We start from the raw sequence: 27,500 nt of genomic DNA on the forward strand, positions 1-27,500 counted from the left end.
GCTGGCCAACATACGGTAATGAATAAGGAAGCGCTGTGACTCTCATCTAATATCACCTCCCACACACACGGCCTAATTGAGATACAGCGGGTCTCGGGGGGGCGGGGGGGGGATTGGCTGGATAGCAGACGGTTGTCATCAGGGCTTGTCATTGGTTATTGGCTGGTTATCTGATGAACCTGTCCCACGCAGCGGTGTGATTAGGGTGTGTGTCCTGCATCAGCATCCTTGGTCTGGTGTGTGTATAAACGTTGTGTCTGGATAATGTGTCCGTTGCTTTCAGGAGTCCTTTTTGACTTTTAAAACTAGAACAGTAAGTAAGTAAGTCTTTAGAATGGGAAGCTGCTATTTACACACAACGACCACTAGTTGGCGCGTCTTGTAAATTAGCCTGCCTCCTACACAGAAAAAACGTGAAATAGCTTCATATTAGCTTATCCTGATGTGATTGTGAAAATGTAAGGATACTGGGTGGTAGAACGCACATATCTAGGAAAAAAGTCATGAAAGGAGGGTCCTGAAATTTGATAGAGTGCAAAGATATAAAATAGTTTTTTACACTTGGTCAAATGACCCCACCCATGGCTGTTCTAGTGTTAACACTAGAACAGCCGTGGGGGGGGTCATTAACACTAGAACAGCCATGGATGAGGTCACTAACACTAGAACAGCCATGGATGAGGTCACTAACACTAGAACAGCCATGGATGAGGTCACTAACACTAGAACAGCCGTGGGTGGGGTCATTAACACTAGAACAGCCATGGGTGGGGTCATTAACACTAGAACAGCCATGGGTGGGGTCATTAACACTAGAACAGCCATGGGTGGGGGTCATTAACACTAGAACAGCCGTGGGTGGGGTCATTAACACTAGAACAGCCATGGGTGGGGTCATTAACACTAGAACAGCCATGGGTGGGGTCACTAACACTAGAACAGCCATGGGTGGGGTCATTAACACTAGAACAGCCATGGGTGGGGTCATTAACACTAGAACAGCCATGGGTGGGGTCATTAACACTAGAACAGCCGTGGGTGGGGTCATTAACACAAGAACAGCCATGGGTGGGGTCATTAACACTAGAACAGCCGTGGGTGGGGTCATTAACACTAGAACAGCCATGGGTGGGGTCATTTACACTAGAACAGCCATGGGTGGGGTCATTAACACTAGAACAGCCATGGGTGGGGTCATTAACACTAGAACAGCCATGGGTGGGGTCATTAACACTAGAAACAGCCATGGGTGGGGTCATTAATGACCCCACCCACGGCTGTTCTAGTGTTAGTGACCCCACCCATGGCTGTTCTAGTGTTAATGACCCCACCCATGGCTGTTCTAGTGTTAATGACCCCACCCATGGCTGTTCTAGTGTTAAGTATAAACAAATCCATATTGTATAGTTGCAGTTGCAGAACATCGCTGCCTCTCCACACAGAGACAACAACATGAGACACCAAGAAAAGGCCAACAGCTTTCCTCTGTTCAGTCCAGCTGCACGGCTACTAAGGGGGAAGCAGCTAGTGAAAGCAGACAGACAGACTGCAGACAGACAGGCTGCAGACAGACAGGCTGCAGACAGACAGACTGCAGACAGACAGACTGCAGACAGACAGACTGCAGCTGCACAGCGCAGCTCCCAGCCTGAGACGTGAATGGATCTCATCTGCAAGGACAAACCATGGAAACTGCCGGAATAACAAAGGAACTGAAGCCCTGGTACATTGTAAGAGATCCTTAGAAGACATCCAACAGGAAGTCTTTCTTAGATGTATTATTCACAGACAATAACAATTCACCTCAGAATATCTCAACCGACTTCAGAAAAGCATGATGCTGCATGATTTTTTTGAAATGACTTCATCGCAATAATGAGACAGGGGTAACTCGGTGAAAGATACGTCTAGTTTACAGGATGTGATTCCTGTGTGCATCACTGCTACATAAAAGCATAAAGGTTGTATTTTTTGATGTCTTAACATGTCCAACACGTGTCCTCCTCTTGTATCTGACGTTATTCTAATTGGTTTCTTAAAACACAAACGTGAGAAGGGATATACCGTAGGCTACAGTATGTATGCAACAGATAATATGTCTGAACAACTGTTCGCATGTTGCACTTAGTGAGAAACAACACTCATAGCTGTAGCAACTGTTATCAAGCATCTGCAGCACAATAAGAACTACCCAGATCGGCCTGAGCGCGTGCCAAGCTTTTGTTAGCTAAAACACAAAGAGGAGAGAGAGAGAAAATGGTTACAGCCCATTCTGATTACTAATTCCTCCCCTGGAACTGGAGATTACTGCTATTTGTTATTTTTTCTCTACAGGGGGAGTAAGTGAATTTATGACATCTGTGAGGGGGCTAGGCAGAGGCAGGTGTTGCATTAAACAGCTCCTGAAAGAGATGGGCGCTATCACATGTGATCCATCTGCCAAAACAAGACCCGCTGTGCCAGCAGGCATGCGAGAGGACGGCCTAGAGGAGGACCATATGATTGAGAAGATGTGGAGATGTGGAGAGTGTATTTATCCAGATGTGTCCTTATTGTTCCTGGCAATTTAAATCTTTGGCAGATTTACACACTGAGCAACAACAGCCACACATGTTAATGTTATTATGCTGCTGCTATAAACGTGGTGAGCTTCCCTCTGAGGGAGAGTTTGAGGAAGTTGTCTGTGGGCTACGAGACGAACCCTTCCTCACACAAAACTGCTGGTAGTTTCAACAAGTCAAATTTAAAACCTTTTTAGACCTCTTTGAATATAATTTTAGACCTATTCGCGACACCATATGATAGCTTTTTGTCATCCTCGAGGTGATGAAAATTAGGGATTTCACTGCCATACAGACAAAAAAGGAAGCAAATTGGCATTTTTTTGGTTCCAGCTTGATTAATTTCCACGGAAATAGATGTGGTTGGACTGATTTCCTTGCAGGACAAGCTAATCTATTTTTTTAGACCTAGCACCTAATTTTTTAGACCTAATAACTGAAACTTGGGGCCTTTTTTAGGCCTTATAAATCGGACTGCTGGATTTTAGACTTTGTGGCTTTTAAGACCAGCGCGGGAACCCTGGACTGAGCTAACGTGACTGAGCTGTGTGTGACGAGGAAAAGAACGATTTTGATTTCACCAGATTTCCCTCCCAGAGGTGAGATATTCAAATGATACAAACAACACGGAAGCTTAATAACAACATCCATGTTGCTGCCTGCTTAATAACAACATCCATGTTGCTGTCTGTCAGGCTGCTTGTCTCTGCTCTGCTCTGACACGTCGATGTACAAAAATGTTCAAAGAAGAAAAAAAATCTCATGCAATATTTCTACTCGATGGCGCGTAGCGATTTCAATTCTTTATTAGCTACAGATGCATTATAGCGGAATCAGAAGAGATGCAAGTTCACCTTCACAACAAGTATCTCTCATGTGGACGTCTTATGCATTAGACATACTGTAAGTCATACAAGGATCAGATGTCTAGCGTAAGCACGGTGAAAACAAACTCATCATCTTTACTTTCTTTTCTAGGCTTTAAACTAGTCTAGAACTGCTCATCGTGGAGTCAGACTTATAAACATTGCTTTCACAACAATCTGTGTAGCCCTTAGTTCCAAACAGAAACAAAAAACAGAAACATAGCTCATTGTTCAACTCGATATATTATACAAATATGATTAATTAATTAATTTTGCCATTTAGCAGACGCCTTTATCCAAAGCGACTTACAATTACTAATTACAGGGACATTCCCCTGGAGTAACTGAGGGCTAAGTGCCTTACTCAAGGGCACACTAGTAGTGGTGTGGTTTCAGGCGGATTTGAACTCACAACCTTCCGATCACAAGTCCAACTCACTATCCACTAGACCACCACTACCCTGTCAATGATGATGTCATGTTATTAGTATTCAGCTGAATCCAGTCCACACACGCCAGCGTGAGAGAAACCAACACTGGCACACAGTAATCCTACAGGACGCATGAGGAAGCATGTTGGATACGCCACTATTATTAATGTCCTTTTAAATGAGCCAACACCATTAATAAACTGCTAAAACACGCTGCTTTCTACATGAAATAAACAAGCTTAACAAATACTGATAAGACAATGGTAGGTAGGGAGGGGTAGATGGGTAGGCAGGGAGGGGTAGATGGGTAGGCAGGGAGGGGTAGGGGGGTAGGCAGGGAGGGGTAGGCAGGGGGGGGTAGATGGGTAGGCAGGGGAGGGGTAGGCAGGGAGGGGTAGATGGGTAGGCAGGGGAGGGGTAGATGGGTAGGCAGGGAGGGTAGATGGGTAGGCAGGGAGGGGTAGATGGGTAGGCAGGGAGGGGTAGGGGGGTAGGCAGGGAGGGGTAGATGGGTAGGCAGGGAGGGGTAGATGGGTAGGCAGGGAGGGGTAGATGGGTAGGCAGGGAGGGGTAGAGGGGTAGGCAGGGAGGGGTAGATGGGTAGGCACGAGGTGTCCTTGGGAAAGAAGCGGAACCCCAGATTGCTCCCAACGAGCGGGTCGGCGCCTTGCATGGCAGCTTGCCACCATCAGTGTGCGAATGTGTGTGTGAATGTGTGTATGAATGGGTGAATGAGAGGGCCGTTTGTGTTTCTGGAATAAGGCGCTAAAGTGTTTTTCGAATAAGTACAGTCTATTTACCTGAAGCAGAGAAAGGTACAGGACAACTCTCAACTACTCCAAAAACTAGTTGCAAAAAAGTCCTGCCTGTCTGGGAGCTGCACACTTCATTGTCAGACGGCCTTGAACAACAATTCATGGAATCAACAACACTTACAGAAGCAGCAGCCACACTTATAGAAGCAATTTAAGAAAAAGTTTCTGTGTATGAAGGAGAGTGGTGCAGCAGGACAGTGATTGAGAAGAGATAGCATCTTGTGCTCATGATTGCAGAGAGAGAGAGAGAGAGAGAGAGGAGAGAGAGGGAGAGGGAGAGAGAGAGAGAGAGAGGGAGGAGAGAGAGAGAGGGGAGAGAGAGAGAGGAGAGAGAGAGAGGAGAGAGAAGAGAGAGAGAGAGAGAGAGAGAGAGAGAGAGAGAGAGAGAGAGAGAGAGAGACGAGGGAGGGTCGTTTACGTTCTTACCCCCAGAGTGAGATGGGGGTCCACACAGCAGCACCACCCCCTGGCCCTCGCGGACCGACACCGAGCTCCTTCTGTGGGTCTTGAAGTTATCCAAGTCTGAAAAATAATAAACAAAAAACAAGCAGCATTATGTCATGTAAAACAACTCCCTGCTGAATTTTCGGGTCTGGACAAAGGCGAGACAACACACACACACACACACACACACACACACACACACACACACACACACACACGCACAGAGACACAGACTCTTACACACACACATACACAGACTCTTACACACACACACACACACACACACACACACACACACACACAGCACACACTCTTACACACACACACATACTCTTACACACACACCACACACACACACACACACACACTCTTACAACACACTCACACACACAACAACAAAAACAAATCTTGTTTGTGCAGTGCGACGAATTAAGAGGACAAACTTGAAGAATTGAAGAATTGAAGTGAACTGAGACATTTGGTTGCTTGGAAAAACATCTTCTTTCGCAGCAGTTTGCTGAGAATATAAAACTATATAAAAATAAACTTTGTCCAGACGAGTGGTGAATATTATATTCAGTGGGAGACTAGAGATGAATAGTCATGATGGAAGTCCCTCAGAGCTGCTGGGCCTCTGCAGTAAGTATAGACATTTGGGGTGGTAAACAGCCTGCAGGCAAGCCTCGGGCCAGCCTCCCCCCCCGCCCCCCCCCCCTGCGTGTGCATCTGCAGGGCACCCAGGGCTGCGTGTGAGAAAGCTTCAAATAATGTTAAGAAGTAACAGAAAAACCTTTACACCATGAAAACTAAAAATGTCTCTAAAGAAACGGGGGGCCAACAGTTGTAGATTCCTACAACAATGGAAGGTGTTTAGAAGCATCGATTAAAAAACGCTACTAAATCAAATTCGAATCGAATCAAATGTTATTTGTATAACGCATGTCCCACGTGGGTACTGCTAATAGACATGTTTAAGGAAGACAGCACAGACTAGGGTCTGAGATTATGAAGTGAACTAGCAAACAACAAAGGGCTATATTGGTACGTTGTATGTGAACAAACCAATATAGCATATCAATGAATGTGAATAGACTAATACAGCATATCAATGTATGTGAACAAACCAATAGCATATCAATGTATGTGAACAAACCAATATAGCCATATCAATGAATGTGAATGAATCAATACCAGCTAACCCTCTCCCCCTCCCCTTCCCATATGTCCCCAGCACGACCTCAATTAGGCCCCTATCCTTTCTTCTATTTACCTTTATTTTCTTTTTATTATTACTACTCTATCTTTTCAGTTTGTAAAGCGTCTTTGAGTGTCTAGAAAAGCGCTATATAATATATAATATCAATGTATGTGAACAGACTAATATAGCCTCTCAATGGGGGCTTCTAAACTAATGAGCAGCGTTGCAGTCCGCAGGCCCTCTGCTAGCAGTGAGGATGTCGCGTGGTCGGGTCACACATGAAGGATTTTAATAGCCCAAGTGGTTATCAGACCCCCATTGTCCAATTGTATTCATCCCCCTCCCCCCCCGCCCCCCGCCCACCAACATCACAAAGCAATTCAAAACCGGCTCCGCAACTGAAATTACCTTTTTTATTTAAACTAATTTATGTTCGACAATTGATGGAAAACAATAACAGGTATCAACGTTTTTTTTTCCCCTGCAATTCCCAGCGCTGTTACGCTATTATATTTGTTGCCTGGCGAATAAAGAAATAACGGTAATTCAGAGAAACAGTCTGGATGAGTGTTCAGAGACGCCGCGGGGTGGGAGGCGGATAAACACGTCTGCATGGGGAACTTCTCAAAGCTTTTTAAAGAGCCTCTAAGCAGTGATTAGGTTAGGAACACCGCCACATCACAGGAGTGAGAGGTGGGGCCTGTAAACATATAAACCAGCTGTGAGAGACGGCTGCACAGACAGGTACTGGAGCCTCTCACAGACAGACAGACAGACAGGTACTGGAGCCTCACACAGACAGACAGACAGACAGACAGACAGGTACTGGAGCCTCACACAGACAGACAGACAGACAGACAGACAGGTACTGTAGCCTCTCACAGACAGACAGACAGACAGGTACTGGAGCCCTCTCACAGACAGACAGTTAAGCAGTTATCCAGAAGACTAATTCCCATAATTGGCAGCTCTGTACTTTGCCAAACACGGTATTCCAGTTTGTCTGTTTGTAATTACTCCGTCTGGATCAGAGGGAAGAGCAGGAAGAACCAGTTTCATATTTCATATCGCTTCACCAAGAAGGAGGGGAATGACAAATCTATTGGAGGAGAGATGTGGCAGATTTAAGAGCAGATATCGTCTAAATTGGATTAATTATCCTCAATTAACCTCGCTGCTGTAATGTGCTCCGTACGGCCCGTCTCCCCGAGCAGCGACGGAGGGAGAGAGGCTTTCTGTTCAGGACGGCTCGCTGGAACGTTCCGGCATTGTTCCACCAACCTGCTCTGGAACCAGACGGCTGAGTAGTTCTGTGTGTGTGTGTGTGTGTGTGTGTGTGTGTATGTGTGTGTATGTGTGTGTATGTGTGTGTGTGTGTGTGTGTGTGTGGTGTGTGTGTGTGTGTGTGTGTTGTGTGTGTGTGTGTGTGTGTGTGTGTGTGCTCCGGGAGCAGATTTAAAATGTAAAATTACCAGGCTCACTGATTTATGAAGAGGACTATAAGGTCAGCTAATATGTGTCATATTGGCTATGGGACAAGTCTATTAAGAGACGGGCTTTAATTATTTCTTAAAACATAAATCTCCACTTCACCCCAGGAACACACTTTTGCTAATAGCTATTTGAGACTCTTAAGCTCTATTAAGAAAAGCAATTCCTGTGCATTCTCACACAGATTAACATGAGATTTGGCAATTTAGAGTCAATTATACAGTATGCATTTACCTCAGCCTCAATTACCTCAATTTCACTGATTTAAAAAAAAAAAAAGCAAGGGAGAGCAAAATATGTCTTATTGATATATCATTGTGAAAAAGACAGACTATTTATTGTAATTCACACCATAATTCATAACTTCATGGAGAACTTGATGTTTGTCAAACATGAAATTAACTTCAATTAGTACTACTAACCAGAGAGCTACGCTAGCATCAGTAAACAGCCACGTCTGATAGCAGCTAGCCGCTAGGTTGGGACTGTGCGTAACCTCTCCAGGTGAAGTCTCTACCACAGCTGTCTAGACCACTTGAGTTTCTTTAAAATGAATCGACTTAATGGAATCGAATCGGCTTTCAAGTGTCCCATGCAGCGGACATGTGGCGGTCCTTCTGAGTCTAGCTGGTCCAATCTGGCAACTGCTGAATGGCAACAAAAGGGTTTTGAGTGGCACCGCGGCCTCTTTCATCTGAGCCGGGCAGGAAGGCAGATAAAAGCCCCAGAGACCCGAAAATTGTGAGTCTGAAGGAACAAAGTGGACGGCAGCGTTGCACATCTAAGGTGCTGAATTAATTTCTAAAAGTATCTTTCTGGCTCCATTTTGGGCCGAGATAAAAGACCCGCAGTCATAACAAGAGGTGGTACTGGGACCGTTTTATTACAAGTGCAGGAAGGGGGTTTTTTTGGTTGTTTTTTTCATCATCCCAGTCCTGATAAAGGGATATTTTAATGGAAATAGCACAGAGAAATAAAATATTGGGAGGTAAAAAATCCAACTGTGCCCCCTCCCTCACCCACCCACCTCTCACCCCCCCCCCTCTCACCCCCCTCTCACCCCCGCCCCCCCCCCACCCCCCTCTCACCCCCGCCCCCCCGCCCCCCCCCCGCCCCCCCCCACCCCCCTCTCACCCCCCTCTCACCCCCGCCCCCCCCCCCCCACCCCCCCCCCCCCACCCCCCCCCCCCACCCCTCACCCGCCCCCCCCCACCCCCCTCTCACCCCCGCCCCCCCCCCCCCCACACACCCCCCGCCCCCCCCCCCCCCCCCACCCGCCCCCCCCCCACCTCCACCCCCCCGCCCCCCCCCCACCCCCCTCTCACCCCCGCCCCCCTCTGCAGAGAGAGAGAGAGAGAGAGAGAGAGAGAGAGAGAGAGTGGCCTGCAGAGAGAGACAGGGGGACATTGTAGGGGACTTGACCAAAACCTCACACAGCTGTGCACACACGCTCTCTTTCTGTTCAAAAGAAAAGCATGAAAGCATGAAAGCGAAAAGGGCCTTCAAGGGACATCTCAACCCATTCACTGTCACATGACCGTCTCAGAAAAAAGAAAGAGAGAGAAAAGCCTTGAGCGTATTTGGCAAGCAACTACTCTTCCACAAGATATTAAAAAGGCCAAAAAATCCATCAACAAATATAACAAATAAACATTACAGTACAAGAGAGGGAAATCCAGACACAGGCACACTTTGCACGATAACTTAACACGAAATGTTGAGAAGTGAACTACGTAGCTAACCATGATGGATCATCTTCTGAAGGAGTGAATGTGATGATCTATCCAGAGCGATTAGTCTCCATTATTGAAGCCAGGGTGACGTTCCCTCACTATGACCCAGATCACCCCGCTGATCACACCCCTCACTATGACCCAGATCACCCCGCTGATCACACCCCTCACTATGACCCAGATCCCCCTGCTGATCACACCCGGACACAGAAGCATCTTAAATGCCAGAGCGACTAGTTACCCCTCAACCAGGCTGTCCAACCCTAAACATGTGATTCATTCCAGCCACCGACTCCTCCAGGTAGATCTACTCGCAATCTTCTCTTCTCAAGCACCGGGGGTGAGGATGTGTCTCATACGACAACCGGCCTTGGAGTCATTGAATAATGTTCTGAACATGTCTTTTGTTTGGTCTGATACAGCACCAGTCAAAAGACTTCAGTTGAATAGGGAAAGTCAGTGTGTCCAAACTTTTGACCGGTACTGTATGTACGTATCACACTCTGCTAATAAAGAAATGTCTATGAAAATAAATGATCACCTAATGAGAATGACACAACATTTCTAAAGACACTGGTCTTGTCTGGTTTCGCTGGTCATTTCAAAGACGGGTTTTCTGAACAAAGTCTTTCAAACACTTTGAGCAACAGTATTCTAGATGGAACTATAAAGTAGAGTGTGTACTTTTTTACTTGTGTTCCTTTCCCAGCAGGCCGTGCGGTGCTAGGGCTACAGCGCGTCTCCGTGATGGTTCTGAACCCAGGGAGTGTTTAGACGCTGAGTGCCGGAGCGCCGTGTGTCGTCGGGTCCGACTTCCCTTTCGGTTTACCTCAGACTCCAACCCCCCGAGGTGCAACAAGGCCAGGCAGGCTGCTTTCACTTTCCACTGAGATTCCTCTCTGCACGCTTAACTTACATAACCTTTCCTGCTGAACCCTTTGCATTAAATAATGCAGGCGGGTTCAAAGGTTCACTAAATTAGTGAACGGGAGTGTTTTGTTTTTCCATTTTGTTTTTCGAACATCATTTAATTCCAGTGGAGCGAGGGAGAGAGAGAACGTTGGATGTTGGATGATCTCAGCCGCTAACGGGCTAGCAGAGGTACATCGAGTGCATCAGCATCACTCTGTATTAAACATAAGTAAAACCAGAATGTAGCGATGAACTATTTACACTTAATTAACTAGAGCGACTCGGCACACTCCGCACAGCAGCTGGTGGAGTACAGTAGTAGTCCCCGGGATTTATTTGCATTTAAACGAGGGATTCACTTACACCCTCTGTAGCGTGATGTATACTCCTGTGACTGAGGGAGGTTTTCCCACCACGCTAAGCAAATCTAAAGACACTCAAATCACTGGAGGGTTGGGGAGGGGGGTGGGGAGGGAGAGGGGGGAGGGGGGGGAGGGTTTTCATCTCGAGCAGATGGAAAAAAATATGAAAAAAAACCCCAACAAAGACATCTGTTTATGCAGACGCTCAGTTAAATGAAAACATATCCCTGAGCTCCACCATGAAGGCTCGGTGTGAGCGTTCGCTGTTCGAGTGGCAGCAGGTTCAGAGTAATATCCCGCGTCCTTGGTCTCACTCTCAACTTTTAGCTCGCTACAAAACATCGTTAGACTCAACACAGCAGCGGTGATCTGCCAGAGAAGCTGTCGTTATAAGAAGAGAGAAGTTGGCCCTGACATTAAGGTATTGGATATACACAAACCTATTCATCAGAGTGAATTATGGGTGTACATCTTTTACATAATCACTGATAAAAAAAAAAAGAGAAGAAAAAATCTATGGAAATCCTAATCAAGGGCGGTCTGTATTGAGTGAGAGAGGCCTTCAATCCATCAGGTAGCGGCGGCTCTCCAGACAGGGCCAGCACCCCGGCAGGATGAGCACCATCCATCACAAGTTGGGGAGAGGAAGGGGAATGCCGTGTCATTCAGCGCCCCGCCATTCCCCATGGAACAACCTTGAAGACACCTTCCGATATCTACGCTACGCTAACAGATATCTACACTAAGCTAACAGATATATACACTAAGCTAACAGATATCTACACTAAGCTAACAGATATATACGCTAAGATGACAGATATCTACGCTACGCTAACAGATATCTACACTAAGCTAACAGATATATACGCTAAGATGACAGATATCTACGCTACGCTAACATATATCTACACTAAGATAACAGATATCTACGCTACGATAACAGATATCTACGCTACGCTAACAGATACCTACACTAAGGTAACAGATATCTATATACTGAGATAACAATGTAGTATATTTCCACAGTATGCCTAACACTGAAGAACGTATGCATAAACAGGTTAGGTTATTGTCACCTTCTTAATGGCTTATGTCACTTTTGAGGACAATTATGTGTTTGCCTAAATGTCATACATTCTAGATTTGGTTCAGTTTATTCTGTTTTTCACAAAACCTGAAGATATGACTTAAGCCATTATTTTAATAAGGTGACAATATAATAATTACCCAACAGTCACTAGTGGATAAACCAAGATGTATACCTTAAGCAAAATTATGAATAACATATTTTGCCTCTGGCAGAATATGTATAGTTAAACACATACAGTATGTTGTACAAACAAACAAGATATTCCTAAAGGAAAACATAATCCATAAAACAAACAAACTTGTTTCAGACATCCCCCCCTCTCCCCCCACCCCCACCTCATCTTCAGAGTCAATAAGACATCCCGGGCGTGAGGCTGACAGACGGACAGACGGACAGTGTTACCAGATGGACAGACGGACAGTGTTACCAAGAAGCAACACAGCTAACAGACTGTTAGATGATCTGCATAAATCTACAGCAAACAAATTGTAGATTTCATCAATCTGGGTCCGTCTGTCCTGGGGGGTAGGACGTCTGTCCTGGGGGGTGTGACATCGGGGTGGATTAATGATAAACCATGAATTCTAAGCAAAGGAGGGCAGACAGCAGTCTAAGCAAAGTCGACAGCAGACATGTTGTGCCCCCCCAAGAGTGACTTCCTGGGGAGCCCCCCCCCCCCCCCCCCGTGTGACGGTCATTCAGACGTGACTGTGGGCAGCTGGTGAACGGGGGAAGAAGTCGGCAACCGACCAAAATGTTCAGACTTTTATTCTGAAAAATGTAAATAAATCTGACGGGAAGATTGAAGCTCATTTGTGGTGGTGACTTCGTTTATTTCAAATCACCTTTAAAAGAGAATTGATTGAAAACACAATGTTTTACTGAAAATGACATTCGCTAGTCAAGCCAAGATATTACAATGCAATGGGTTGCAGCAGTGCATCATGGTCTATGACAGCAGTGCATCATGGTCTATGACAGCAGTGCATCATGGTCTATGACAGCAGTGCATCATGGTCTATGACAGCAGTGCATCATGGTCTATGACAGAGTGCATCATGGTCTATGACAGCAGTGCATCATGGTCTATGACAGCAGTGCATCATGGTCTATAACAGCAGCAGTGCATCATGGTCTATGACAGCAGTGCATCATGGTCTATAACAGCAGTGCATCATGGTCTATGACAGCAGCAGTGCATCATGGTCTATGACAGCAGTGCATCATGGTCTATGACAGCAGTGCATCATGGTCTATGACAGCAGTGCATCATGGTCTATGACAGCAGTGCATCATGGTCTATAACAGCAGTGCATCATGGTCTATGACAGCAGTGCATCATGGTCTATGACAGCAGTGCATTATGGTCTATGACAGCAGTGCATCATGGTCTATAACAGCAGTGCATCATGGTCTATGACAGCAGTGCATCATGGTCTATGACAGAGTGCATCATGGTCTATGACAGCAGTGCATCATGGTCTATGACAGCAGTGCATCATGGTCTATAACAGCAGTGCATCATGGTCTATGACAGCAGTGCATCATGGTCTATGACAGCAGTGCATCATGGTCTATGACAGCAGTGCATCATGGTCTATGACAGCAGTGCATCATGGTCTATAACAGCAGCAGTGCATCATGGTCTATGACAGCAGTGCATCATGGTCTATGACAGCAGTGCATCATGGTCTATAACAGCAGTGCATCATGGTCTATAACAGCAGTGCATCATGGTCTATGACAGCAGTGCATCATGGTCTATAACAGCAGTGCATCATGGTCTATAACAGCAGTGCATCATGGTCTATGACAGCAGTGCATCATGGTCTATGACAGCAGCAGTGCATCATGGTCTATGACAGCAGCAGTGCATCATGGTCTATAACAGCAGCAGTGCATCATGGTCTATAACAGCAGTGCATCATGGTCTATAACAGCAGTGCATCATGGTCTATGACAGCAGTGCATCATGGTCTATGACAGCAGTGCATCATGGTCTATGACAGCAGTGCATCATGGTCTATAACAGCAGTGCATCATGGTCTATGACAGCAGTGCATCATGGTCTATGACAGCAGTGCATCATGGTCTATGACAGCAGTGCATCATGGTATATAACAGCAGCAGTGCATCATGGTTAGGGTTGGGTACCGTTTGGGTTTTATCCGGTACCGGTACCTAACCGATACTTTAAAAACGGTACCGGTACCAAAACGGTACTTAATTCGGTACTTTTGATTTTTTTAAATGACATATATATATATATATAATAATAACACGGTCGACAACATTAAACAGCTTTTCCCTTTTTTATTGCTGAGGCACAATATATATTAGTTAAATATACACTCAAATTAAAATAAATGAAAATAAAACTCCTGAGCCTTGGGGACTCCATTAAGCTGGGGGTGCCTATCGTTGGTACTGATGTCGAATACGAGTACACACTTGTTCGGCAGCCCCTCAAGGACATCAGAATATTCTTAGAAAAGGGATCTAGTGAAGAGGCCTGCATAGCCCCCAGAACCAAGAAGACCGAGAGGAAATATAACTCTGATAAACTGGAGCCCTCCGCCTCGTCAAAATCCAAACTCTGTTGCCGCTCAGCTACTACTCCCCTCCCCCTCTCTGGTCCATGTTGACATGACGATTCATTTTTCAGACACAGTAGTAGGATAAGGACAGTACCCGAATATCAAGAGATCCCCGATCATGTTGTCCTCCTCGCAGAGACGCAGCCACACATCCGCACAACGTCATCAACAGACGCGTCGAATCCTGGAGTGCACTGTCCAATCAAAGGCTTGCGTTCGTAAACTCGCTCTGAGAGTGTCGCAGCGCACACTGGGCCCGACGTCATAAGGGGAGCAAGTCATTTGATTGGACAGAAGGCATTCCACGAGTGGTGATCAGAATTCCAGAACAAGTTTACGGAACGCACCCATAAGTCGAGCGTCGCGTTACGCCAACCCGCTAGCGGAAGTTGCTATTAGCAACCTTCTCGTTATCCTTCCGTACTCGCTGCTTTCACTGAGTGGAAATTTAACAGGCGATGTGACGTCGCGAGATAGAAAAGTACCGAAATGAGGCACCGAAATCTCCTTTGCGATTCGGTACGGGTACATACCGAATGTAAAGTAACCGGTACCTACCGGTACCGATTTTCGGTACCCAACCCTAATCATGGTCTATAACAGCAGTGCATCATGGTCTATAACAGCAGTGCATCATGGTCTATAACAGCAGTGCATCATGGTCTATGACAGCAGTGCATCATGGTCTATGACAGCAGTGCATCATGGTCTATAACAGCAGTGCATCATGGTCTATGACAGCAGTGCATCATGGTCTATAACAGCAGCAGTGCATCATGGTCTATAACAGCAGTGCATCATGGTCTATAACAGCAGTGCATCATGGTCTATAACAGCAGCAGTGCATCATGGTCTATGACAGCAGTGCATCATGGTCTATAACAGCAGTGCATCATGGTCTATAACAGCAGCAGTGCATCATGGTCTATAACAGCAGCAGTGCATCATGGTCTATAACAGCAGCAGTGCATCATGGTCTATAACAGCAGTGCCATCAGCTCTTATGACCTTCTTCTTCTTCTTTCATTTCCTGTGGCTGGACTGACGAGACTGACAAGGCTGCCCGTATCTGTCCAATTAAAAAACCCAATTCAGGAGAAATGGTAGAAACACATATCTGAAATAAGTGGTTTTTCTTCTATCTATAAATGCTTCATTACTCCACTCTTTTCCATTAAGGTCAAACTCCAGTTGGATAATCACACAGCATATTTTCATTCACTAAACTAGCCAACTTTCATTCTGACTTTCTGGACGAAAATGGTATTGATTGATACACTTTTGCAATATAATTCATGTTAAGAGCAATGACATATTCCATTCATTTAATCTGCACACAGACAGAAAGCATTATTGATTCAGTGGAAACATGCTTCAACTCTTAAATATATTAAATGTCAGTAGATACGTTACACTGAAAAGGCAATTTCGTTCATAAAAAGCGAATGCTATTCACAGACGTCAACAACAATTATAATATCCACTATCTTCAAGATCAGAAATACATAAAAGGAGTCAAATCTATTTAAGAAAAATATCACATCAGATCAAAACAGGTGTTAATAGACTCAGAGTCCCATCCCCCGATCACAACATCAGAAAGTATCGCACTGTTCTATGAACTCTACGGCACATTTTCCTCGTTCACTTTTGTCTTTTAAGAAATGAAATGGTCTAAATCATTGGGGGTTTATAGGTTGTCTTCATTTGGGAATGATTGATGTCGTATTCTCTGACACACACCATAGCGCTCTTACCATTTTAACAAATTGCCCAGGATACACTCTCTCTAATAACATCAGCTGCCCTTTACATTATTCTCTGACTTGGACCTGCACCATTCAATCATGCCTGGAGTTAATTAAGCCATACCAGAGTAATGAACAAGATGGATGACACCCGGTCACAGACGCACGGCCTGACTCTGTGACAGCCACTGAAGGCTGGTAAGGTCAGACCTCGGCAATTGATGGAACTGTCAGTGTGTCGCCCCGACAGTGGTGCTGGAGTCCCACCCCCCCCCCCCATCCTACCCCCGCCCGCGGATTGGGGTTGCTCCTGCCCAAGGGTGTGACTCTGAGACCAGGGGACTAAACACAGACCCGGGGGGGGGGGGGGGGGGGGGGGGGGGGGGGGGGGGGGGTGAGGACAGGAGATGAGGAGATGAGGAGATGAGGAGAGGAGAGGAGATGAAGAGAGGAGATGAGGAGATGAGGAGATGAGGAGAGGAGGAGATGAGGAGATAGGAGATGAGGAGATGAGGAGAGGAGATGAGGAGAGGAGGTGAGGAGATGAGGAGAGGAGATGAGGAGATGAGGAGAGGAGATAAAGAGATGAGGAGAGGAGATGAGGAGATGAGGAGATGAGGAGAGGAGATGAGGAGATGAGGAGAGGAGGAGAGGAGATGAGGAGATGAGGAGAGGAGATGAGGAGATGAGGAGAGGAGGAGAGGAGATGAGGAGATGAGGAGATGAGGAGAGGAGGAGATGAGGAGATGAGATGAGGAGATGAGATGAGGAGAGGAGAGGAGGAGATGAGGAGATGAGATGAGGAGATGAGATGAGGAGAGGAGAGGAGGAGAGGAGGAGATGAGGAGATAGGAGAGGAGATGAGGAGATGAGGAGAGGAGGAGAGGAGATGAGGAGATGAGGAGAGGAGATGAGGAGATGAGGAGAGGAGGAGAGGAGATGAGGAGATGAGGAGAGGAGATGAGGAGAGGAGGAGAGGAGGAGAGGAGATGAGGAGATGAGGAGATGAGGAGATGAGGAGAGGAGGAGAGGAGGAGATGAGGAGATGAGATGAGGAGAGGAGAGGAGGAGAGGAGGAGAGGAGGAGAGGAGGCGGCCTTGTTGCAAACATGACATCAGAATCCAATCTGAGGAAGTCATCAGTCACACGCTGTCAATGTCGTCACTCTGCATGTCCAATACCCGGGGGGGCGTGAGGCCTAGTGAGTTATTGTTAATCTAGAAAGGCTTCTTAATCAAACCCTGTCTGTCTGTCTGTCTGTCTGTCAGTCTGTCTGTCTGTCTGTCAGCTATGCTCTTCACGAACCAACGGGTATCTTATTTACAACATTTAGAAATAAATATAGAAGATTTTTATACATTCTGATACAACGTCTTTGAGCCCCGGAAAAGCGCTATATAAAAACAATGAATTATTATTATTATTATTATTATTATTAAGATGGTTTCTGTTTGTTTAATTTTATGATCACTATGATGTTATTTCTACTTGGAATATATTGAGCAACTTTAACTTTATTATGTGGCCACAGAGTTTTACATTAATTAAATGTTTTCTTTACATAAAACTGATACATATTATCAATAGGCCATAACTGTAGCTTATTGTATTGTGACCAACATCCAAACTTGTGGAGACTGATGCAGTTTCACACTTTAAGTTGTGCAGCTTCATGTTTCAGCCGTATCAGAGCAGAGATCTGCCCTCCGACAGGAAGAGGATCTGCCCTCCGACAGGAAGAGGATCTGCCCTCCGACAGGAAGAGGAAGTCTCAGTGTGAGCAGAGGAGCCGCCCTCTCCAGGGACAGACTCAGACGTGGCCGTCCTGGTCACCTTATCAGGCGGGACACGATACTACCATCACCCCTCTGACATCCCTCTGATGTCACACGCTCTGACTCACACTGGCAGCTGGTACAGTTCGATCAGAGAGAGAGAGGGAACAAAGTTAGCGACTTACATGCAAAGGTTAGCGAGGCCTCGCGGCTCACGATGGTCCCGAAAGAGTTTTCGGCGAGACACTGGTAGGTGCCGGCGTCCTGGTCCTTGTGGAGGCGGCTGATGCGCAGGTTCCCTCCTGACAGGCTGTAATGAGCGTCGGACCGCGCCGAGATCTCTGTGCCGTTCAGTTTCCACCTACAAACACAAACAAACAACAAACAAAAACATTAGCGAACAAAGCTAATAAATAGCAAATGAAAACCAGCTCAAGAATCTCCGGTGAGACTTGATTATATAAACTGTCAGTCTTTAAATCAGATCAGATTAGATTAGATTCGACTTTATTGTCATTGCAGGAGTAGTACAAGTACGAAGGAAAGAGGCAGTTTAGCGTCTAACCAGAAGTGCAAAGAGTGACAGGCCATAAAACAAACTGTCTGCATCCAACCACAGAACACATCTGTACCTCCGGTGTACAGTCCTCTATTCTGGACAACATAAGACTCTGTGCTTGTATGACCAAAGCCAAGCAAGAGGGGCGACTCTGACCCACATTTGATTAATTCATTTTCAACAACAAGAGGATGATTAAAGCCCCTCAAACCATGCCCCCCCATCTTCAGAATTAATCTGCGTGGTGAACCACAGTGATGCCCAGTGCACCATGGGAGCAGAAGAGACTCCGCGCGCCAGGAACACACAGCGGCGGCGGCGGGGGCCATCCATCTTGCCAGACGCCCCGTTCAAACAGCATCACAACGCAGCTTAATCATCACAGGGCCGCAATTAAAACTAATGGGTGCAGCCTTCTGTGTTCTGCACTTGTGCGTTCTCCACCAAGGCGACGTGATTATCATGGGTGTTAGCGACGAGCAGCGACCACTGAAGGGGACGGTATAATTCACTTATGAAAAGCAGCGGGGTTCCTCCATCCTTCCCCGTACAGTAGGTCAGACTTTATTATAGAACATGCGGTGAGGAGAGAAAGGAATCAATATTGGTAAATTCTCCGTTGTGGTGGAGGTGTGTGTGTGTGTGTGAAAGCCGTTAACGTACGCAAAACGCCTGGACTACAAAAGGCTTTGATACATGCGTCTCATTACCGACCATGTCCAGCCCTGTTACAACAAAACTAAAGAAGGCATTTCGCAGATGAGTAAGCATGATAGGTATTCTTAATCACTTTATCGGGAAATGGGCGATGCAAATCATGATTAGGGTCCAAGGCGATTAGTCCCTGATTATTTCTTTGGAGGGAGGGAGAATAATTGATTGTCGGTATAGATTCTGAAAGGGCTAGGACACATTTGTCAAAGGGTCGTTTAAAAATATCTCCATTAGTTTGGTCTGTCTGTTAGTTTGGTGTGTCTCTGCTTTTATGAACGGAGAGACTCTCTGAACCGACGTGATGCCCCATTTTATTGGCCTACAGTATACATACTATAGTCTACATACTACATACATACATACTACATACATACATACAACATACATACTACATACATACTGTCTACATACATACTATAATATACATACTACTTACATACATACTACATACTCCATATATAATACATACTACATACTACATATATAATACATACTACATACATACTACAGTATACATACTACAGTAGACAGTCATCAGATGTGTAATCCACACAAATCCTGTTTCATGTTTATTACTGTTTATTATATTATTATGTTTCATGTTTATTATAGAGACAATATGAAAAGGAAGGATGGAATATTGCCAGTTTTTTTCTTCCAAAGGGAGAAACAAAATATTCAGCAGGATGGAGAGATGAGATGAAGGACAGGAGGATGGAGAGAGAGAGAGAGAGAGAGAGAGAGAGAGAGAGATGAAGGACAGGAGGATGGAGAGAGAGAGAGAGAAATGAAGGACAGGAGGATGGAGAGAGAGAGAGAGATGGAGGACAGGAGGATGGAGAGAGAGAGAGAGAGAGATGAAGGACAGGAGGATGGAGAGAGAGAGAGAGAGATGAAGGACAGGAGGATGGAGAGAGAGAGAGAGATGGAGGACAGGAGGATGGAGAGAGAGAGAGAGATGGAGGACAGGAGGATGGAGAGAGAGAGAGAGATGAAGGACAGGAGGGTGGAGAGAGAGAGAGAGAGAGATGGAGGACAGGAGGATGGAGAGAGAGAGAGAGAGATGAAGGACAGGAGGATGGAGAGAGAGAGAGAGATGAAGGACAGGAGGATGGAGAGAGAGAGAGCGAGAGAGAGAGAGATGAAGGACAGGAGGATGGAGAGAGAGAGAGAGAGATGAAGGACAGGAGGATGGAGAGCGAGAGAGAGAGAGATGAAGGACAGGAGGATGGAGAGAGAGAGAGAGAGATGGAGGACAGGAGGATGGAGAGAGAGAGAGAGAGATGGAGGACAGGAGGATGGAGAGAGAGAGAGAGAGATGAAGGACAGGAGGATGGAGAGAGAGAGAGAGAGAGAGAGATGAAGGACAGGAGGATGGAGAGAGAGAGAGAGAGAGAGAGATGAAGGACAGGAGGATGGAGAGAGAGAGAGGGAAGGTGATAGACCCACTGATGGAGGGCAGGACGCTATAGGAGAGGAGGAAGAGATGAAAGGAGAAACGTAGTTCTGTTTGAACAAATTACAATTCCAAGTTGAATTACCATAGTAAGGTAATATATATATATATATATATATATATATATATATATATATATATATATATATATATATAATATAACATGGCATAATTGATCAGCTAATGTTGTTGGCTGAGTCATTTGCAGTAGCAGATTGCTACGTTTCTTATAATTAGGCTCACACTATTACTGGAATTAATGTGAGATATGCATAGGACTATTATAGGCCCTACAAAGGCAAGCTAGGTCTGCACATTTGGTCAAAATTGAGTTGAATTTAATTCAGTAACTACAGTTAGGGCAAGTCCAAAAACTTTTAATCCGTTTTTATATGTTTCATTGTTAGTGTAGTTACTGTAATTGGCCTAATAGTGGTTGTTGTGTTAGAAAACGGTTCTTTGTTGCTTTATTGGGTATGTGTGTAACTGAGGGGTATAGTTAGGATAGTGTCAATATTATAATCCAAAACTAATTGTGGGTGTGTGAAAAGGTGAGGTAACAAGGTCAGTTACATGTGTAATAATAGTGTATTACAGTATATTTCTACGGAATTGTGGGTGGGTGAATGGGTGGTGTGTGGGGCTAAGGGGCATCGGGGGATAGTTGCCCCGAGAAATCTTTTGCCACCCCTCTGCCACCGGTTTGAAAACATCGTAGAACCGCCACTGTACTACAGTATATATACTACAGTATCCATACTACATACTACATACATACTACATACTACATACTACATACATACTACATACTACATACATACTACATACTACATACATACTACATACTACATACATACTACATACTCAAGTAGACATACTACATACATACTACATACTACATACATACTACATACTACATACATACTACATACATACTACATACTACATACATACTACATACATACTACATACATACTACATACTACATACTACATACATACATACTACATACTCCAGTAGACATACTAGACATTACATTCTCCGAAGCCAGCAGAACAACAACAAGAAAAACAGCACATAAATATTTCACCGCACAACGAACATCCCTGCTACTCATCTCTGCTACTGATCTCTGCTACTCATCCCTGCTACTCATCCCTGCTACTCATCTCTGCTACTCATCTCTGCTACTCATCTCTGCTACTCATCTCTGCTACTCATCTCTGCTACTCATCTCTGCTACTCATCTCTGCTACTCATCTCTGCTACTCATCTCTGCTACTCATCCCTGCTACTCATCTCTGCTACTCATCTCTGCTACTCATCTCTGCTACTGATCTCTGCTACTCATCTCTGCTACTCACCCCTGCTACTCAGACATCCAGAGAACCTGGAACCCACAGGAAGAGGAGCGCGTCTCTGAACCACCTCCCAGCAGCCTCTCTGAACCACCTCCCAGCAGCCTCTCTGAACCACCTCCCAGCAGCCTCTCTGAACCACCTCCCAGCAGCCTCTCTGAACCACCTCCCAGCAGCCTCCACCAGCTCTGCTCCGAGGCTGAGATATGTCGCTGCTGTGTCTGAGATTTGTTTTGGTTTCAGAAAAATCTGATTCCATTAATCAGAAATGTTTTTCCCCTCAGAGAGCAGCGGTGGCGAGCCAGCCACAGTGAAAGGCACTCAACGCTGCTCCATCTGAATATCAGAAGCTCAGTAATTATTTCACTGACATTGAATCGTTTGGGATTTATTTCGCCATATACATCTGTGACTTTCTAAATAGAAAACGATGCTTTATGAGAGAGCAGGGTAGAGTGAGTTCTCATGTTACAAACCCACACAGACTACAGACCTCACACGCTATCTGAGGGATCGATATACTGTTATATTCCTTTTAATAATAATAATAATAATAATAATATTAATAATATAATAATACAAATAATAATAATAATAATAATATTAATAATAATAACAATAATAACAATAATAATAATAATAATATTAATAATAATAATAATAACAATACTACTACTACTACTACTACTACTACTACTAATAATAATAATAATACATTAGACTTATATAGCACTTTTCTAGACACTCAAAGACGCTTTACTGAAAAGATTGAGTAGCAATAATAAAAAGACACTTTTTATTGGCCTGTCTGATATGGTTGGGGAGGGCGTTCCAGAGGGACGGGGCTGCGGCTGAAAAGGCCCCATCTCCCTATCCCCCCCTATTCTCACGTGCTTTACAGTGGGATGTGTTAATACACCTTATTTAACGTGTCTCACAAAAATGACAGATCGAAAATGACTCGGCCTTACGAATGTCAAGGTCTCCCTGTGACAAAGAGGCTTAGCTGATGAAGGATAAGACGGCGAGCTCTGACCGATACGGCGATTGTGAGAAACCAGCGTGATGGCTACTCGTCTTGGGGTCAAGAGGAGGAGGTGGAGGAGGAGGGAAAAAGAGAGTGAGTGAGTAAAGGTCAACGGCGGGATGAGAATCCATGATCCTGTCATAGAAACCCCTCACAGCGACGACAATTCTTTGTAGTGAATCGCAAAACTAATATCACAGCTTTGACGCACCCAGCAATGCATTACATCAACGACATGTCCTGTACATGTTGCAGATAATGCAATAATCCTATTTACAATCAATCATTCTTAGAGGGGGGGGGGGGCACCAACTACATTTGTTAAGCACATGCTGTATGCAATCATGTTGCAACAGGCCGTGTATACAGTCACATAATATCGCCATCTGGCCTTGTGAGTGTGTGTAATGTTAGCCGGTCTGTTCGTGTTCTTAAGCCTTCTGCATGTTTAACTGTGTTCAGTTGAGGAGGAAACAACAAACAGAAACAGCAGAAGAGTAGGCTACAGGGTTTATGGTCTGTGTAGGTTTATGTAGTTAAGAGTTATTAGAAGAGCTTTATGCAAACAGAGACTAGAGAAAAGCCTTTACAAAACATTTAAAAGCTTTAAAAACATATCCGAGGATGAGTGACAGTTTGAGTTTAATGCATCGACCTCTGAGGTCAGCCAGGCGTGTGTGATGTGTCCCGCTAATGAACTTTGAACATGATTTAGTCTGTGGCTGTAGGGTCCGCCGTGACACATGCTTCAGAGGCGGGCAGCCCAGCCTGTGACAGGACTGTACAGTGACCTTGACAGGAAACAGATGATTAGGTCATCCGTTAAGCTGGCTCAATCCCAAAGTATTAAATTTAACCAATCCTTCTAAATCTCAACCCAAGCAATTTCAGTCAGCAAGCAAACATGATTGATTTGAAACCTTGTAGTCACCACAGAGACACAACATGCTAACCTTTCTATAGACTAACGAACCGTCGCAGGGAGGAAACAGAGGGGAAAAGAGACTATGGTTGCCCTTTTCCAATAAGTAAATGGTAAATGGACTGTATACTCTTATATAGCGCCTTTTTTGCTGCTCCAAGGCGCTTTACAACGGCCTCTCGTTCACCCATTCACACACACATTCACACACCAATGGCGGCAAGCTACCATGCAAGGCGCCGGCCTGCTCACTGGGAGCAATTTTGGGGTTCAGTGTCTTGCCCAAGGACACTTTGGGCCAGCCGGGGCTCGAACCGCCGATCTGCCAACCTTGTGATCATTAGACGGCGACTCTACCTCCTGAGACACAGCCTCTACCTCCTGAGACACAGCCTCTACCTCCTGAGACACAGCCTCTACCTCCTGAGACACAGCCTCTACCTCCTGAGACACAGCCTCTACCTCCTGAACCACAGCCGCCCCTAAATAAGTAGAAGTATTTGAATGGACACATAAAGAGACCCACTCTATGTTTTCTGATACAGGGAACTTACTAGAAGACTGCATACCTAAAGCAGAAAGCCCTGTGGCGTAGATATAAACTCCTAGCAATTATAAATGTAATACCTTCAGGTAGTCACTACCTGCAGCGTAAAACATAACCAAACCACAAATTATCTGGAATTGCTAAACACCTACCATGCGCAATCACAATTGTAGTTTTAGAATGGTTATTATATCCCATCTGGAAGACCATAGGACACACACATGCTATCTTACCAGGTAAATAATTTATTTTAATTTAATTTAATTGGAACGCTTCAACTCATCTTTTCACTTTTTATCGATCTTTGTGCTTTACACTTTGTACTGTACACCGGAATAAATGCAAATTCACCAGACAGGAGGAGCGTACTAACCTGTAGAGGGGGGGGGGGCTGCCCTGTGCCTCGCAGCTGAAGACCACCTCCTCCCTGTTCTTCTCCAGGTGGTCCACAGGAAACACGATGCTGCCAGGCTGCTTGGTGAACACAGGGCTCTGCTGGACACTCTGCTGCACACTGCCCCCTGCAGGGGAGACACAACACAACACACACGTTACACACTGCTGCCTGCAGGGGAGATACAACACAACACACCACGTTACACTCATACACTCACAACACTACACACTCTGCTTACACCCTTACACTCTTACACCCTTACACTCTTACACTCTGGACACTCTGGACACTGCTCCATGAAGGGGACACACAACACAACACACTCCGCTCACACACACACACACACTCTCACACTCGGACACCCAAACCCGCCTCTCAGAAACAGGCAATTAGTCAGCGGCGCCGAGGCCGAAGGCCGGGCCTGGTACCTGGTTCCCATTAGGAGGAGCAGAACCACAACACAGACGGAAGCATCAATTAACCATCCTGTCACACAGCGCCGCCGCGGAGGACGAATGGTTCTGAGGTGAGAGACGCCGTCTCCAGAACCTATTTAGGCCGTAACGGGATAGCCGCTCCTGATTTATATTTATACGCCGACGACGGCGGGTTAGGAGACGCATTTTCATTTGCCTTCTCTGTCAACTGTCCTCTGCGTCGCCCTATTTTACCCAGAGTGCTGTTGGAAGTGGTTGTTTCTCCGCAGACGTTTAAGCAATTAGCCGTGCGGTCGGGGGGGGGGGGGGTCCTCTTTGGCTGCGGTTTGTATCCCGCTGCGTGGGAACGACACCCTGAACGGAAGTGTCAATTACCCCGGCGGACAGCGGCGGACCGGGAGAGGAGGGCCGCGTGTGCCTGACTTCACACAGGCCTTTAGTGTGTCAGTAAGCCTCGGGATACAGGATGAGTGACAGCCTTTGTAACCGCCTTACCTTTGGCCTGGGATGTCATTAGATGTGATTCAGGGGGGTTATACACCACGTTACGTAGGTTATACAGACAATCTCTAGCTGACCCCCCTTCGCTAGCCTGCGCTCAACCCAGATCCATCAGGACCCCACACCAGACCGCCGTGTGCCTGTGTCGTTTCTTGACTTTAAAAGAATTTGGTTGAAACAGATCACGAGTAAAACTCCTGAGTTCTGAGACTGTTTATTAAAGAAAGTTACAGTTACAGATGACAGCCTCTCTCTCTGATGATGAGAGACACAAAAGAAAGCTGGTGCTGTCTGGAGGAGCTGGTCTGCTGGTCAGAGAGGCAGACTACAGAGTCAGATCACCTGTTTGTATACAATGATATGCTAATACAAGTTTACCACAAGGTATCTATATGGACCTATCACATTCAGGAACAGGGGTTACTACTACCATAGATAGCAGCCTGCGCTACTATGACACCAGCGCCCTAGCCAGACCCATCAGGACCCCACCTCAGACAGCCGTGCGCCTGCGGAGAAGTCTTTCTGTTTTCAAAAGACGGAAGGCGAGCAACACTCAGGTAACAGGTAACACCTGACTGCGCCGAGCGTGACGGAGAGTTATTTATGACGGGAGTCTTGTTTTGTTTAGACCATCCGGGGGTCAGCGGCGTTATTGACGGGCGGAGAGGGAGGCACGCTTCACTCCACAATAGAGACCTGCGCCACGTACGTTGTCATGGAGATAGAAAAGCGTTTTTAACCACGGGTGGCATCGATTTATTTTCCATAAATAACAAAGCTCTTCAACAAAAAAAAAAACAGCACCGTTTCATTATTCAACGTGTTGTTAAAATAAACAATAACAGACACAACACCTCACGCTGGAAATGATTTCATAGCTTTTGAGGCACCTCCAGAAATGGCACACAATTTCCAAAACGACATACTTTGAAGCCTTTGCGAGCAACCGTTCACACTACATGCTAATTCGGGGGAGAAAATAAACTGTGCTCCCCCCCCAACAGAACTTTGCTCGAAAACCGGAGAGAAGGATGTTGTTTCTTTCGAGATAATTCTCTAACCCCCATAGAGCAGAATTAGAATATCTTTAATCCTACAAAGACATCCTCCACTAACTCCACTACTCCACTACTATGTATGTTACTCTTTACGCCTCACGTTCAACCCAGCGCTCTATAGAACATTCTGGAAGTAGGTCACCATTCATCTAAGACAGGTATCTTTAGCTGACTCCCGCTTGGCCTCGTGGTACACCTGAGACTCGCTGGAATGATAAAACATGTTGATTTCTTCTTCCCCCCCCTAAGTTCTCCAGCTCGGCGGTGCTCATCTGCATGAGTCGCGACAGGAGAACATGTGAGGTGAAAGCCCCAGGGTCTCCACCCGCCCCGGCGCTGCAGAAACCTCCCCGCTCCCAAATTGGTGCTGCATTCATTATCGTGACACTCAGACGCGCTTCTCCATTTGTCATGTGTGGAATGCAGGTTATGGTTATGAGGCAGAGGAGGAGGTGTGTTTTACTGGAGCGACCATATCCAGGATACTCTAACGGCCA

The 27,500-nt window shown here is 45.7% G+C and overlaps 1 pseudogene across 1 annotated transcript in view; it reads right to left on the bottom strand.

Annotated features, from left to right (window-relative positions):
* The window catches only part of LOC308173431 (contactin-4-like), a 64,054-nt pseudogene that overhangs the window by 17,509 nt on the left and 19,045 nt on the right, over positions 1–27,500 (bottom strand). Inside the window, exons 2-4 of the transcript in view lie at positions 24,981–25,128; positions 18,210–18,385; positions 5,100–5,195 (exon numbers count right to left, since the gene is read on the bottom strand). The product of the transcript in view is annotated as a contactin-4-like (transcript). The remainder of the gene's footprint in view (positions 1–5,099; positions 5,196–18,209; positions 18,386–24,980; positions 25,129–27,500) is intronic.

The sequence above is a fragment of the Nansenia antarctica genome (assembly GCF_963989245.1).
Source record: "Nansenia antarctica genome assembly, chromosome: 18".
Lineage (NCBI taxonomy): Eukaryota > Metazoa > Chordata > Actinopteri > Argentiniformes > Microstomatidae > Nansenia > Nansenia antarctica.